The sequence below is a fragment of the Camellia sinensis genome, chromosome 13, assembly GCF_055761805.1.
Source record: "Camellia sinensis isolate YWXY chromosome 13, ASM5576180v1, whole genome shotgun sequence".
Lineage (NCBI taxonomy): Eukaryota > Viridiplantae > Streptophyta > Magnoliopsida > Ericales > Theaceae > Camellia > Camellia sinensis.
The window spans coordinates 116,048,736-116,063,121 of NC_138973.1; the positions used below are offsets into that span (position 1 = coordinate 116,048,736).

At 38.4% G+C, this 14,386-nt stretch overlaps 1 protein-coding gene across 2 annotated transcripts in view; it reads left to right on the forward strand.

Moving 5' to 3' along the window:
• Positions 1 to 14,386, forward strand: part of LOC114313043 (receptor-like protein 6) — a 253,586-nt gene that overhangs the window by 20,962 nt on the left and 218,238 nt on the right. Inside the window, exon 2 of one of the 2 annotated variants that reach the window (XM_028259360.2) lies at positions 1,978 to 2,782. The exons of the other annotated variant lie outside the window; for it this stretch is intronic. The gene's annotated coding sequence lies outside the window, so the exon portion shown is untranslated. Of the gene's footprint in view, positions 1 to 1,977; positions 2,783 to 14,386 lie in introns of those variants that run through there. 2 annotated transcript variants of the gene reach the window in all.

The following is a 14,386-nucleotide window of genomic DNA, read 5'->3' on the forward strand; positions in this document are numbered from 1 at the left end:
GCCATAGCCACGTTGGAACCCGTCATCTTGGTAACTTCGCGTTCTCTCAAACTTGGAAGAACTGGTGGAGGGGGCTGGGTCGAAGCCCGTCGGCGGAGGCGATTCAGAGAACGATCGGTTGAGGCTGCTCACGATGGAGGCTGCTCACGATGCACAGATGAAGTGTGTGGCTGTTGCTAGCAAACATCCTGTGTATGAACTTGGAGCCGCTGACTTGGTGGTGAGGCACTTAGATGAGCTTTTGGTGGTTGATTTGAAGAACCTTGCTGACATTGAATCAGCTGAGTTTGGAGCCGCTAGGCGACGATGATGGAAGAAGGGTAGCTTCCGAAGCTGCCGTTGCCGACTTGGACGACGCCGATGGAGGTGGTGATCTTACAGAGTGAGGTTGCAGATTTGGAGCCGCTAGGTGACGATGATGGAAGAAGGGTAGCTTCCGAAGCTGCCGTTGCCGACTTGGACGACGCCGATGGAGGTGGTGATCTTACAGAGTGAGGTTGCAGAGACCAAGGTGAAAGGAGAGGAGTGGCGCGGACAATCCGAGCCTGCCGTAGGCCATTGCAAGATAAATTCCAACACTCTTGTCTGGATTGGTGGTTTGTTGTAGGCATAGCCATGATCGTTATGATGAGCGGAATTCTGCCATGGAATTTGTCAGAAACTACTGTAGCCGTAGCAACAACAAGATCAAGATCAAGATCAAGAAGAATAATTTGTGGCAGCGGAGGGAAGGTATGTTTAGAGGTCCAGCGGGCGGCCAAGGCGAGGCTGCCGCCCGCCGGTGAAGCGAAAGTACTAAGTTGTTAACCTTGCTCTGATACCATGTAAAATAAATTGATGTATATTATTGATTGATTTGTGTATTATGTATATTACAAGGATTCCTATTATATAGGAGAGGATTTGGAAGTAGGTGAGGAGTAGGTGTAGGTGGTAGTGGAGGTGGTAGGTGGAGTGGGTGATAGTGGAGGTGGTAGGTGGAGTGAGTGGTAGTGGTAATTTACATTTACACAATTTACATTAACAGTTCTGATTTAATAAAGTTTATTATTTTACCAATAAAAAAACAAAAAATCACTGTTCAAAATAGCTTAATTAAAAGGTAAACTAAACCCTTCATTTACTGAGAGAATCATTGTCGTGGATCTACAAAATGAAGTATACAGGTTTACGGAGGGGATGTGAATCCTCTGTTGGGATTTTTTGTGTGGAGATGGTGGGGAGGATTTCACTAGGGAATGACACCTCATGAATTAGGTAATCTTTTAGGCTGTTATTGGGTAACATCTGTTATTAACAAGTATCACTTTATTCCTTAAACTATAAATATGTACAAATGAAACTCCTTAACTATTGACATTTTTTCACTTTAATCCCTTTTGTTAAGGGTTCATTTTTTCAATTTGTACATTTTTATAATTTAGAGGGACCATTTATATGTTTTTATAATTTAGGAAACAAAGTGATACTTCTCAATAGTTTAGAAGGTTTATTTGTACACCAATATAGTTTAAGAGGTCAAAATAATACTTCTCAATAAGTTAGGGGACTTCATGTAAATGACTCTTTCATATATTATATGCACAATCAGGAGATTAATTTAGTTCCTCTAGTGGTAATAAGGCCACCAAAAATGCTTGGGACCCCCAAAGTTAGGGACCCCTATGACCTTCCAAATGATGTGGACCAATCATATGTTTTTGTTTTTTTGTTTTTTTTTTCTTTCTTGATTCAATCACAGGTGAGTGGAGATTATGAGAGTTGTGTTTTTTAGGAGTACGTAGTATTGTTGTAATGCCACAAACAAAACAAAGAAATGCGACAATAATAATGCTCCACACAGCAATCAATCGTGGAAATTATTAGACAATTTTTGAATTGGTGTTCCAACTATTTTGCTTATTTTTATGGTCTCCAAATAGGGGAACTAATCATTTGCTGAGTAAAAATGTGAAAATAACATCACTGTTTTTACAGGAAGTTTCCAGTGAAGGAGGGAGGGAGAGGTACAATTTCATTTTCCACCTAGTTTTGGAGACCATCTTTTTCTTGATCCCAGCAGCCATCACAAGCCTCTCTGCTTGCCTCGCATCAGACTGCAATTGGTTCATATGATATTGTTTAGAGTCATAGTTGATTTTTTTTTTTTTTTTTGGGGGGGGGGGGGGGTTCTGCTCTGTGTCGTCTTTTTAATTCCCTTGGTGTATTTTGCCCTTTTTTTTGGTGTTTTTTTTTGCTGTGTTGGTTCCTTCCTTGGCAACAGTCTATCTGTTCCTTGCCTTTGGTGCTCAATATGATTGGCTTGGCTTGCAGCTCATGTGCTAACCTAACCTAATTAAGATATGTTTGTTTAATAATGATTGGTGGTGTAAATTTGGCCCGGTCCGTCCATGTTGGGCGTGCAAGTTCTAGTCAAAATTTGGGCTGGGCCAGACCGGGTGATGGGCCAAAAAATTAAGCCCAGATCCAGAGAGTACTTGGGCCTTGGGTTAGCCGGCGAACTGGGTCTAGGCGGGCTTAAACATTTTTTTTTTCTATTTTTTCTACTAAAATGTTTTTTTTTTTTCCACTAAAAATGATATTGGGCCTCGGGTCGGGCTTTGAGTGGGCCTTGAACACGCTGATAGGCCGGACTTCAAAATGACGGCCCAAGCCCAGGCCTAGGGTCCTGAGCTGGGCTTGGGCCAGGGCCTAATCGGGCCTAACCCACGCCAGGTTGCGGGCGAGTTTTAGGCCACCCACAAGCCAAGCCATTTTTACACCCCTAATAATGATACTTTTGCACTTGGACTATAATAATTCTTTGTATATCGCTATGTAATTTTTTTAAGTGTACTTTTTAATATATTTTGAGGTAATTATGACATCACAATTCGATTATAATTAACGTGATTTTTGAACCAATAAGCCTTGATTTGGTCTCTTTTCCAGTTTGCCAAACAGTTCAACACATTAGTTTGATTTCATGAATTTGAAATGAAAATATCTGATACTATAATTTAAATATACATTTCAAAATTAAATTTAAATCATGAGGTATTTTAAATAACAATATTGAACTCTTTACATAAGTATCCTAATTGATTAACAACTTGATGAAAAATCATATTTCCTCCGTTCCAAAGTATTAGTTCCTTATTTAATTTTTCATCGTCCTAAAATATTGGTCCTTTCAAAAATCAATGACTAAAATAACATAAATTTTCTATTTTGCCCTTATTTTAAATTCATTAATTAATATTTTTGAAGTGTAATAATTATATTACCAAAGGGTAATTTTGAAAAGTTAATATTTTTTGAAATGAAATAATTGTACTACCAAAAAAGGTTAGATTCCCCAAAAGGGAATAATATTTTGTGACAGAGAGAGTAATAGATAGTTTACTGAACTAGAATTTGGCTCGCAAACAATCAAAAATTTTATTTTAAGTACCAACTAAACATCGAAAAACACAAACAGAAAATATTTGTATTTGTGGAAAATCAATTTATATGAAAAATATATTTTTGTATAAAAAGTTCTTAGGAGGATTTGATCAAAATCCTCTCATAATAAAATTTTAATACATTAAGAACAAGTATAAAAAAAAATTCTTGAAAAGTCCAACACATACCATTATTATCAAAATATACTTAGTGAGTAACTTAATATTTTAAATTTTAAAATAATATAATTTTTTAATAAAATTAGTATTTTTAGAATTCTCTCATCAAGATCTATTAAATAAGATCAATGTTGACTATGAACGAAAAAAAATTACCGTCGAAATTGATACAAACAGTAACATGCCACTCTGTCTCGCAGTAACATATTACTTTAGTTCACAGTAATATTTTACTGTTACAAAAGCAAAGTACATACCAGATAAACCAACCAAAAATACACATACATAACATTTCTAAACTTGTATAAAATAAAATAAAAGTGTTCATTGCCAAAAGAGTTCGGATCATTGCGGCTATTCATGGTTAATTCTTCTTCACTCTCCCAACAATTTTGCAGAAAAACCTTCTGCAGATATACTTTTTCTAAAAACATTTTCTCAAAACATTATACTATTTCAATGTGATGATATGCAGCAATGTCCAATGCAAATGGATGGGAAATAGTTCCAATTTACTTAGTTTTCATGCAATTTCTATAACAATCATAGCTATCCTCCACCAATAACCCAAAACAGATATCTCTACGCAATAAATAAACTTTCCAAACTTCGAGATGTGAGTGGTAATACATACCCAACTCCACCATTTTCATCAGTAACAACCAAGCTTCACCATTTTAACATCTTTTCCATTTAGTAATACAAAATCAACATTTGAGATTTCTTGGGGAAAACCCCCCTTTTCTTTGTAAACCATTTTTTAAAGATAAAACTCATCATGCCATCATATCTCACTTATACACATCCATCCAAAATCATTCCTAATAAACCATTTGAAAACCCCTTCATTTGATTTCGAACTAAACCAAAGATTTGTTCAAAAATCCATTTCTTTCACAAAGTGGTTTCATGAAAACAAATAACTAAGTTAAAACTCATAAAGAAGCACGGGGAATCTCTACCTCAAGATTAGAAGAGGGAGAAGGAAGGAAACCCAAAAGTCAACGGAGACGAAACAACGATCTGCTTTGATCAAAATGAAGCCCTCGACAAGATCTATACTTAATCTCAAAGGAGCAAGGTAAGGAAATGCTTCTACGTGGGTAGATCTGAAGATCTCTATAAAAAAGTGAGTTGAGAGAGAGAGAGAGAGAGAGAGAGAGAGAGATTCACGGTTTTAGAGGAAAAGAGAGAAGATAAAGTGAAGAAAAGGGTAAGTGAGGGCCCTATTTATAGTACTATGTTAAAGTGAAATAAAGTTCCAAAGTCAACCCAAAAGAATAAGTCAAAACCCTCAAAAAAATAGGGCCCAAAATTGGACTGAAATCTGGGAAAAAGAACATAGGGGTCGACCCTCAAGTCGGCGGTGTCGACCCTCAAGAAGAAATAGCAAAGACACCAATGTTGGCAGTAGACAAGGCGTTGACCTTTGGACCCGTGGTGTCGACACCAAATTTCAGTAGCCAATTCTAGATTCAGCAACAGACAAGGGTCGACACCTCCTAAACTGGTGCTGACCTAGAGGTCAACAACAAAAAACAAGTGTCGACACCACCAAAGGCTAATGTCGATCCTAAATTTCAATAGCTATCCAGGAACACAGCAGCACGAAGGTGTCAGCCCTTCCAAGGCTGGTCGACCCTTGGAGCAAAACAAGACCAAGAAGAGGAGGGCAGTATTGACGACAACAAGAATGGTATCGACCCCTGAAGCCAAAACCAATATGAAGAGAAAATGACGACCGCCACAGATATGGTTTGCCAGATTCAAAAGCAATAAATGGGTCAGGTCTAAGATCAGATCGTTATAACGTCCCTCCTTAAGGAATTTCGTCCCCAAAATTTTAAATCAATAACAAAACCAAGTTTAAACCGATTACAATCATAGTAGTAAATCAAATTTATCTCCATGATCCATCCACCGGTCAATCATTCCCAGGATAAGGATAACCAAATTCTCAATAATGAATATACAATTCACATTTCTAAATATATACAGTGTTTACATTACATTAGCATAACAAGTTTTCAATACATGTTCAAGCATCAACAAATAGGTCCAGATACTTTTCACAGACTTCCAACTCACGCTCCCAAGTGGCTTCTTCAACCCCGTGATGTTTCCATAACGCCTTCACCAAAGGAATTGTCTTGCCTCACAAGACTTGGTCTCGAGTATCTAAAACTCTAATCGGTCTCTCCTCGTATGAGGCATCCTCATCTATCTCTAATTTGGTCCAATCCAGCACGTGCAATGGGTCTGGCTCATACTTCCGAAGCATACAGATATGAAGCACGTCATGAACCCCAGAGAGCCGTGGCGGCAAGGCCAAACGGTAAGGTACCACCCCAATCCACTCTAGGATCTCAAAAGGTCCAATAAATCTTGGAGACATCTTCTCACTTTTCCCAAACTTCATCAAACCTTGTTTAGCTGATATCTTCAAAAAGACATGATCTCCTACCTCAAAAGATAACGGTCTCCTCCTACGATCGGCATATCTCTTCTGACAACTTTGAGCCGTGACCAACTTTTTACGAATAAGCGCAACCTTCTTCGTCGTTTCCTAGACTAATTCAGGACTTATTATAGGTGCATCACCCACCTGTACCCATCATATAGGAGATCTACGTAGTCGGCTGTACAAGGCCTCAAATGGTGCCATTCTAATACTCGATTGGAAGCTATTGTTGTAGGAAAATTCCACTAGGGGCAAGTGTCTCTCCCATGACCCCTTAAAGTTAAGGATACAACCCCGAAGCATATGCTCAAGGATTTCAATGGTACGCTCTGATTGTCCGTCAGTCCAAGGATGATAAGTGGTGCTACAAGTCAACTTAGTGCCCAAGGAATTCTGTAGGCTCTGCCATAACCGAGCCTTGAAACGTGAATCCTTATCCGAAACAGTGGTCATAGGGACCCCATGAAGTCGAACGATGTCCCTGATATAAAGGTCGACAAGATAATCTGCCGAGTCGCTTGTGCGCATAGGTACAAAGTGCGTTGACTTAGTCAATCGGTCAACTACCACCCAAATAGCATCATTACCCCGTTGAGTCCTCGGAAGACCCACAACAAAATCCATTTGTGACATGCTTTCACTTCCACTCGGCTATAGGCAAAGGTTGCAATAATCCTGCTGGCCTCTAATGTTCAGCCTTCACTTGCTGACAAGTAAAGCACTTCGATACAAACATGACTACGTCCTTCTTCATACCCCTCCACCAAAACTGGCGACTAAGGTCACGATATATCTTTGTGTCTCCCGGGTGCACCGCAAGGCGTGAATGGTGAAACTCTCTGAGTACCTCATCTCGACAAGACTCTGGTACGACAAGACGGTCAATGTATCTAACACTCGAGTTAGAATACACATTCAAGCCCTTCTCTACCTTCCCATTGGAGATCTTCCCCCGAAGGGTTTTTACCTCAAGATCACCCCTCTGTGCTTCCATAACTCGATTTACAAATGTAGGTTGTGCCACTACAATAAACAAAGCAGCTGACTCTACAGACTCGCTAAGATACATGTCAAACTCGCCAAGTGCACCTAACATCTCGCATTCCCAGATGGCAATACTCGCTACATCGCTAATGGATTTCCTACTTAAGGTATCAGCCACTACTTTGGCTTTCCCCGGATGATAATGTAACTGAAAATCATACTCTTCCATAAACTCCATCCACCTTCTCTACCTCAAGTTCAAATCTTTTTATGAAAATAAGTACTTCAAACTCTTATGGTCGGAGAACACCTTAAACTTCTCACCATAAAAGTAATGTCTCCAAATCTTCAAAGCAAAGATCACATCTGCTAGCTCTAGATCATGTGTAGGGTAGTTTCTCTCGTGTGTTTTCAATTGCTATAAACCATAAGCCACCACATCCCCCTCTTGCATTAAGACACAACCCAAACCTTCCCATGATGCATCACAATACACAGAATAGCCCAAATCCCTCTCCGGAATAATCAGCATTGGAGCGGTGGTAAGTCTAACCTTAAGCTCTTGGAACGACTTCTCGTAAATCTCTCTCCACACAAACTTGATTCATTTTCTCGCCAGTCTAGTCAATGGTGAGGCTAACCTAGAGAAATCCTTCACAAAACGGCAGTAATAGTCGACCAACCCCAAGAAACTACGAATTTCAAAGGCATTCTTAGGTTGTTCCCAGTCTTGTGTTTCCTCGATCTTAGAGGAATCTACAGTCACCCCTTCCCCGGATGACCTAAGAACTTAACTTCTTTCAACCAGAATTCATACTTCTCGAGCCTAGCATTTAATTTATGGGCTCTAAGCAACTCAAGCACAACTCGCAAGTGTTTCTCGTGTTCTTCCTTAGAGGGTGAGTAAATCAAAATGTCATCAGCGAAGACAACCACGAAGCGGTCTAAGTACTCACGGAAGATTCGGTTCATCAAGTCCATAAACAAGGCCGGCGTGTTAGTTAACCCAAAAGACATCACTAGGAACTCATAATGGCCATGCCGTGTACAGAATGTCGTTTTCTGGATATCCTCCTCCTTCACTCTCAGCTGATGGTAACCCGATCTCAAATCTATTTTAGAAAAGCAACAAGACCCCTTCAACTAGTTAAACAAATCATCTATATGAGGCATTGGGTACTTGTTCTTAATAGTTACCCGGTTCAACTTCCGGTAATCAATACAAAGTTGCAAGGCATCATCTTTTTTCTTGGCAAAGTGAACCGGTGCTTTTCAAGGTGATGTACTAGGGCGGATAAAACCCTTATCTAATAATTCTTGGAGTTGAATCTTCAACTCACTCAACTCGGTAAGTGCAAATCTATACAGTGCCCTTGAAATTGGTGTTGTACCAAGCACTAAGTCAATAGAGAACTCAATCTCGTGGTGAGGTGGTAAACTAGTGAGATCTTCAGGAAAGACGTCTAGATATTCACAAACTACCCTCGGTAATTTAACTTGAACTTCATCACACTCACTACCCAAGAAGTTTGCAAGGAGACCACTAAGCTCACTCCGACCTCGCGGATCACTTACTAATAATGAAGCTCTATCAGCTCTACCCCTTATGAAATAAAAACAATCGTCACTCAAGATATATATAATAACCCTCTAACGGTAACAATCTATGACAGCCTGATAAGATGGCAACCAATCCATACCTAATATAGCATCAAAACCCGACATGTCAATCAATACAAATACAAAAAGAAGTCAGTGATCAGCAACCTCTAACTCACAACCCTGATACCCCTATTCCAAAACAATCTCACCACCAACAGGTGACTTTACACAGAGTGGGGATGCTAATCGAGCCAATTCTAATCCCAATGTTGATACAAATGCAGACAAAATAAAAGAATGGGATGCACCCGTATCAATCAACATATTGGCAATAGAATTGCATAACAAGAAAGTACCTCTCACTACTGAAGGCTTTGGTACTAATTTGGTGTGGTAACAGCATACACATGCCTCGTAGGTCTCTGTTCTATCTGCTTACCCCTCAGAGCATAAGTCTGGTACACGGACTGAGCCGAAGAGGCTCCCTGATTGGCCCTTGAGGCCTGAGCTGACTGTGTCGACTAATGGCTCTATGTTTGTCTCTGGCTAGACACTCCAGATGTGACACTCGATTGAGGGCAAAACCTCCTCACGTGCCCCACCTGCCCACACTGATAACAAGTAGGCGGATGTCCTCTCCCTTGACTCTGGCTCTAAGAATGAGCCGTCGATGGTGTAGACTGCTGCCCTCCTCCCTTCTTCGGGCAAACTATAGACTTGTGACCTAGCTAGCCACACTTGAAACATGTAATCCCTCCCTGTCCACCTTTCCCTGACCTCAAACTTGGTACAGGAAAAGTGGACCTAAACTGAGCTCTCTAGGACTGCTGTGGAGTGGAACCCCTCTGCCTCTTATTATCCTGGTTTTCCCCTTGAATCTCCAGACTCCTCCTGGAGCCCCTTATCTATTCCTCCTCCGCCTGAACCACGATTTCTAGATGAGCTACTTCCTCCATAAGGCGTCTGTAGTCGCTAATCATTGACCCAGCTACTTTGAAAAGAAGCCTGGTCCTCAACCTCTTCTCGAACTTGATACAAGGACATTCCTTCGTAGCCACAAGCTCTGGTGCAAATCTAGAGAGGTTAGTGAAAGCTGCCTCAAATTGGGCTACAGGTAAGCTAAGTTGCTTGAGCTTCAGAAACTGATCCCTCAACTTCTCCCGAGCAGTTGGAGGAAAGAACTTATCCTGAAAGGCGTTGACAAAGGCCTCCCAAGTCACCCCAATGCACCCACACGCATACTTCCACCACTGACTTGTATCCCATTTTAGCTGGAAGGATGCCAAGGTCACTCTCAACCCATCGTCTTTGATACCAAGCATCTCAAACGTCTTCACCATCTGTTCTAACTACTCATTCACCTTCAGTGGCTCCTTCGGATCACCCAAAAACTCATCCGGATTAGATCGGAAGAACTCCCTATTCAAGAAAGATGGCCTTGCCTTAGCAACCTGCCCCTAGACTTGATTCTCAGCTCTGAGAATCTCCATAGATTCTTGCAAGGCTTAGGCCATTTCACGAGCCAAAGCGCCCATGGCCTGATGATCCACTAGTTTGGCAACATTAGCCTGACCAACCCCTTCTTCCTATACTGGAATCTCATCTGGTAAAGGCACCTCATGTCGTCTAGGCCTACCACGACTACCACCACCACGTCTACGTCCTCATCCTGACATCCTAATGAAGGTAAAACCAGAGACTAGAACATTTACAAATGTGCTAAAGCTAACTCACTTGTGTCCTAATTCGATGGACAACATCTAATTCACTCCACGGAAGGACACAATCACTTAAACACATACAAACTTCCTTTATAAATAATGATCATTCTGTGGCGCTGCCAAAGTTTCAGTTAAAAATAGCAGTGATCAAGTGCTCTTCTAATAGGACTTTTAGAAACCTATAGACCCAATCAATATCTTAAAAATTAAATTCCATACCCATTTAGTCACATAAGCATGTTATCACATAGCATACCATACAAACAATTATCTCTATCTAGCGAAATAAACCCATTGTGGTAAAAACCACTTTCTACGTACCCAAAGTAGTCAAACTCGGTATGCTCTGATACTAAGTTGGCATGCTTCGAAATAAATACAATAACCCATTCACAATATTAATTAAATAACGACAGGAGATGAAATATTTATCTTCCATTAATTCTAATTTCCAATACAAAGGAGCAATATATGCAGTTATACATTCATAAGTCTAACCTTGAATTTATAACATATGTTACATGATAAAAAGTAAAATGAAAGATAAATTATTAAGAGAATGCCTTAAGGGCTTATAACTTTCCAAGTGAGTACTTGGTTACAACAAAATGGGTTTAAATCCCCAATACATTTATAAGCCCTCGACTTGTACAAAATAGACACACAAATAAACAAAATGAAGTCATTGCTCTAAATCCTCCCAAGCTATTGCCTTGGCGAAAGCATATCATCCGCACCTGAAATGTTTTTCCGACATAGGGTGAGCCAAAGCCCAGTAGAAATAATCCAACACAATATATGAATCTTAACAGAGTTATAAGGTGAATGCATATGCAATGCTCATGCCAAAACATTTTATATCTCTTTCAAAACCATGCGATGCCAGGCTTAGGTCACAAATTCATAAGACATTTCCTTCAAAATAGAAAACAGGATTGTGAATACAACTCTGTGAATCTCAAGGTACGTGTCTGGAAGTAGACTATACAAGTACTACCAATTTGTCATTTTTAACGGTATTAACCGGAAGGCTCGACACCTATCAGCGCGGGTTTCTGGTCTTTCACCATGGACACACAGGCCAACTGAACATTGTAACTACACCCTACCTAGATTCACCAAGTATTTACCATTTTCTCAAAACATTATACTTTTTCAATGTGATGATATGTAGCAATGTCCAATGCAAATGGATGGGAAATATTTCCAATTTACTTAGTTCTCATGCAATTTCTACAACAATCATAATTATCCTCTACTGATAGTCCAAAACAAATATCTCTAGACAATAAATAATTTTCATAAAGATAAACTTTCCAAACTTCGAGATGTGAGTAGTAATATATACCCAACTCCACCATTTTAACATCTTTTCCATTTAGTAATACAAAATCAACATTTGAGATTTCTAGGGAAAAAACCCCCTTTTCTTTATAAATCATTTTTTCAAAGATAAAACTCATCATTTCATCATATCTCACTTTTACACATCCATCCAAAATCAGTCCTAATAAACCATTTGAAAACCCTTTCTTTTGATTTCGAACCAAACCCAAGATTTGTTCAAAAATTCATTTCTTTCACAAAGTGGTCTCATGAAAACAAATAACAAAGTTAAAACTTATAAAGAAGTGCAGAGAGTCCCTATCTCAAGCTTAGAAGGGGGAGAATGAAGGAAACCCAAAAGTCGACGAAGACGAAACAACAATTTGCTCCAATCAAAATGAAGCCCTTAACAAGATCTACACTTAATCTCAAAGGAGCAAGGTAAGGAGATGCTTCTACGTGAGTAGATCTGAAGATCTTTGTGAAAAAGTGAGTTAAGAGAGAGAGAGAGAGAGAGATTCACGATTTTAGAGGAGAAGATAAAGTGAAGAAAAGGATAACTCAGGGCCCTATTTATAGTACGAAGTTAAAGTGAAATAAAGTTCCAAAGTCAACCCAAAAGAATAAGTCAAAACCCTAAAAAAAATAATGCCCAAAACCGGACTGAAATATGGAAAAAAAAAAAAAACACAGGGGTCGACCCTCTAGTCGGTGGTGTCAACCGTCAGGAAGAAATAACAAAGACACCAATGTTGGCAGTAGACAAGGTGCCGACCCTTGGACCCGTGGTGTCGACACCAAATTTCAGTAGCCAATTCTAGATTCAGCAGTAGACAAGGGTTGACACCTCCCAAATTGGTGTCGAGGTGTCGACCCTAGAGGCCAACAACAAAAAGCAAGTGTTGACACCAAGGCTGGTGTTGACCCTAAATTTTAGTAGCTATCCAGGAACACAACAGCACGAAGATGTCCACCCTTCCAAGGTTGGTGTCGACCTTTTGAGTAGAACAAGACCAAGACAAGGAGGGCAGTGTTGACACTAACAAGGATGGTATTGACCCCTGAAACCAAAACCAAATATGAAGAGAAAAGGACGATCGTCACGGGTATTGTTTCCCAGATTCAAAAGCAATAAATAGGTCGGGTCTAAGCTCGGATCGCTATAGCAGAATTGTGTATTGTTCTCCTATCAATTTATGTTCAATACATATATACATACATGTCATATAAAAAATGTCCATAACAAATACTTTTAATAACAAACAATGACTTTGCAAAACACCTTCATCATTACAATATTTGTACTTTTTTCCCTCACAAAAAAAAAAATACATTATTGAGAAAAAATAAATTTTGAATAACAGTATGATATCACATCAAACTCTTACTCATCAAAATATTTTTATTACAATGAGTTATAATGGTGAGCAAAAAAAAAAAAAAAAAAAAGAAGATGGTGAAACAAAAATTACAGAAAATCTATTGCAACATACTCTCCAAACAAAGTTAGACGAGGTAAAGCAAGAATTGTCCTATCTATTGTGAAGTTCAAGAAAAATAGTAAACCTCATGCACATATTTTAGTCAAATTATAAGAAAAAAAATCAAATGATACCCAAATATTATTGCAACAACTCAATGATACAAAAAGTAAGTACATTAAATAAAAAGTTTTGATCAATTTTTGTTATATGCTGATTACTTGCAGATGCCATAATAAATTATGTAACTTGACAATTTAATGAAAGTGACCCTACAAACACTTATAAACATGGATTTATAAACATCGTGGAAATAATTATGAAATTCCTATATTGATCGAAATATGAAGTTACAATATCATTCAATTTTCTTAAAAAAACTATTCCACATTTTTCTACATAAATAAAAATATACTAATGACTAATGTTATATTTTTCATCATACAAGATATTCGTGGCACAAGAAACGAGACTCAATAACTCTTGATATATAAAAATATATTACATATTGATATTAATGCATTCTCACACCAATAGTATGCAAATAATATGAATGGTGGGTGCAATAAACTTGTATTATGATATAAACTATTAAACAAAATTGTATAATTGTGCAATTAATTTCATACCTTCAATTGTATTGAGGTACGGATTATGAAAAATTGAAGTGGGAAGTTGATAGAAAAAGATTTGTGTTCTACTATATATTTAAAGGACATGCTTATTGTTTATTGTTTAAGATAAGATTGTGATCTCAACAATCTAGCTATAAATTAATGTTTATAAAATTTCTCATTTCTCATTTAAATTCTTTAACCGAGTATGTATTCATTTCTTGCTTAGTTGTATTTTAGATACAGATCAATTTACTTATATAAGTCTCCATACTTTATATACATATCACATATCAATTTAAGAGACATGCATAATTATAGTATTAACAGTTGATGAAAATCAAGCACCACTTGCAACGTATGTGCCCAGCCACTAGTACCCAAAAAAGAAAAGAAAAAACTACAAACAAACAATATTTGATAATATTGGAGTATTTGTTTCCTTTAATATTATTATTAGGGTATGAAATTTATATTAACAATTCCACCTTCACATGTACAAAACTTCAACCTACACCTATATCTAACCCATCTTCCTAGATAATGAAATTATCTAAAAAAACACCCTATCAGTTTGTCTTCATCAAATAAC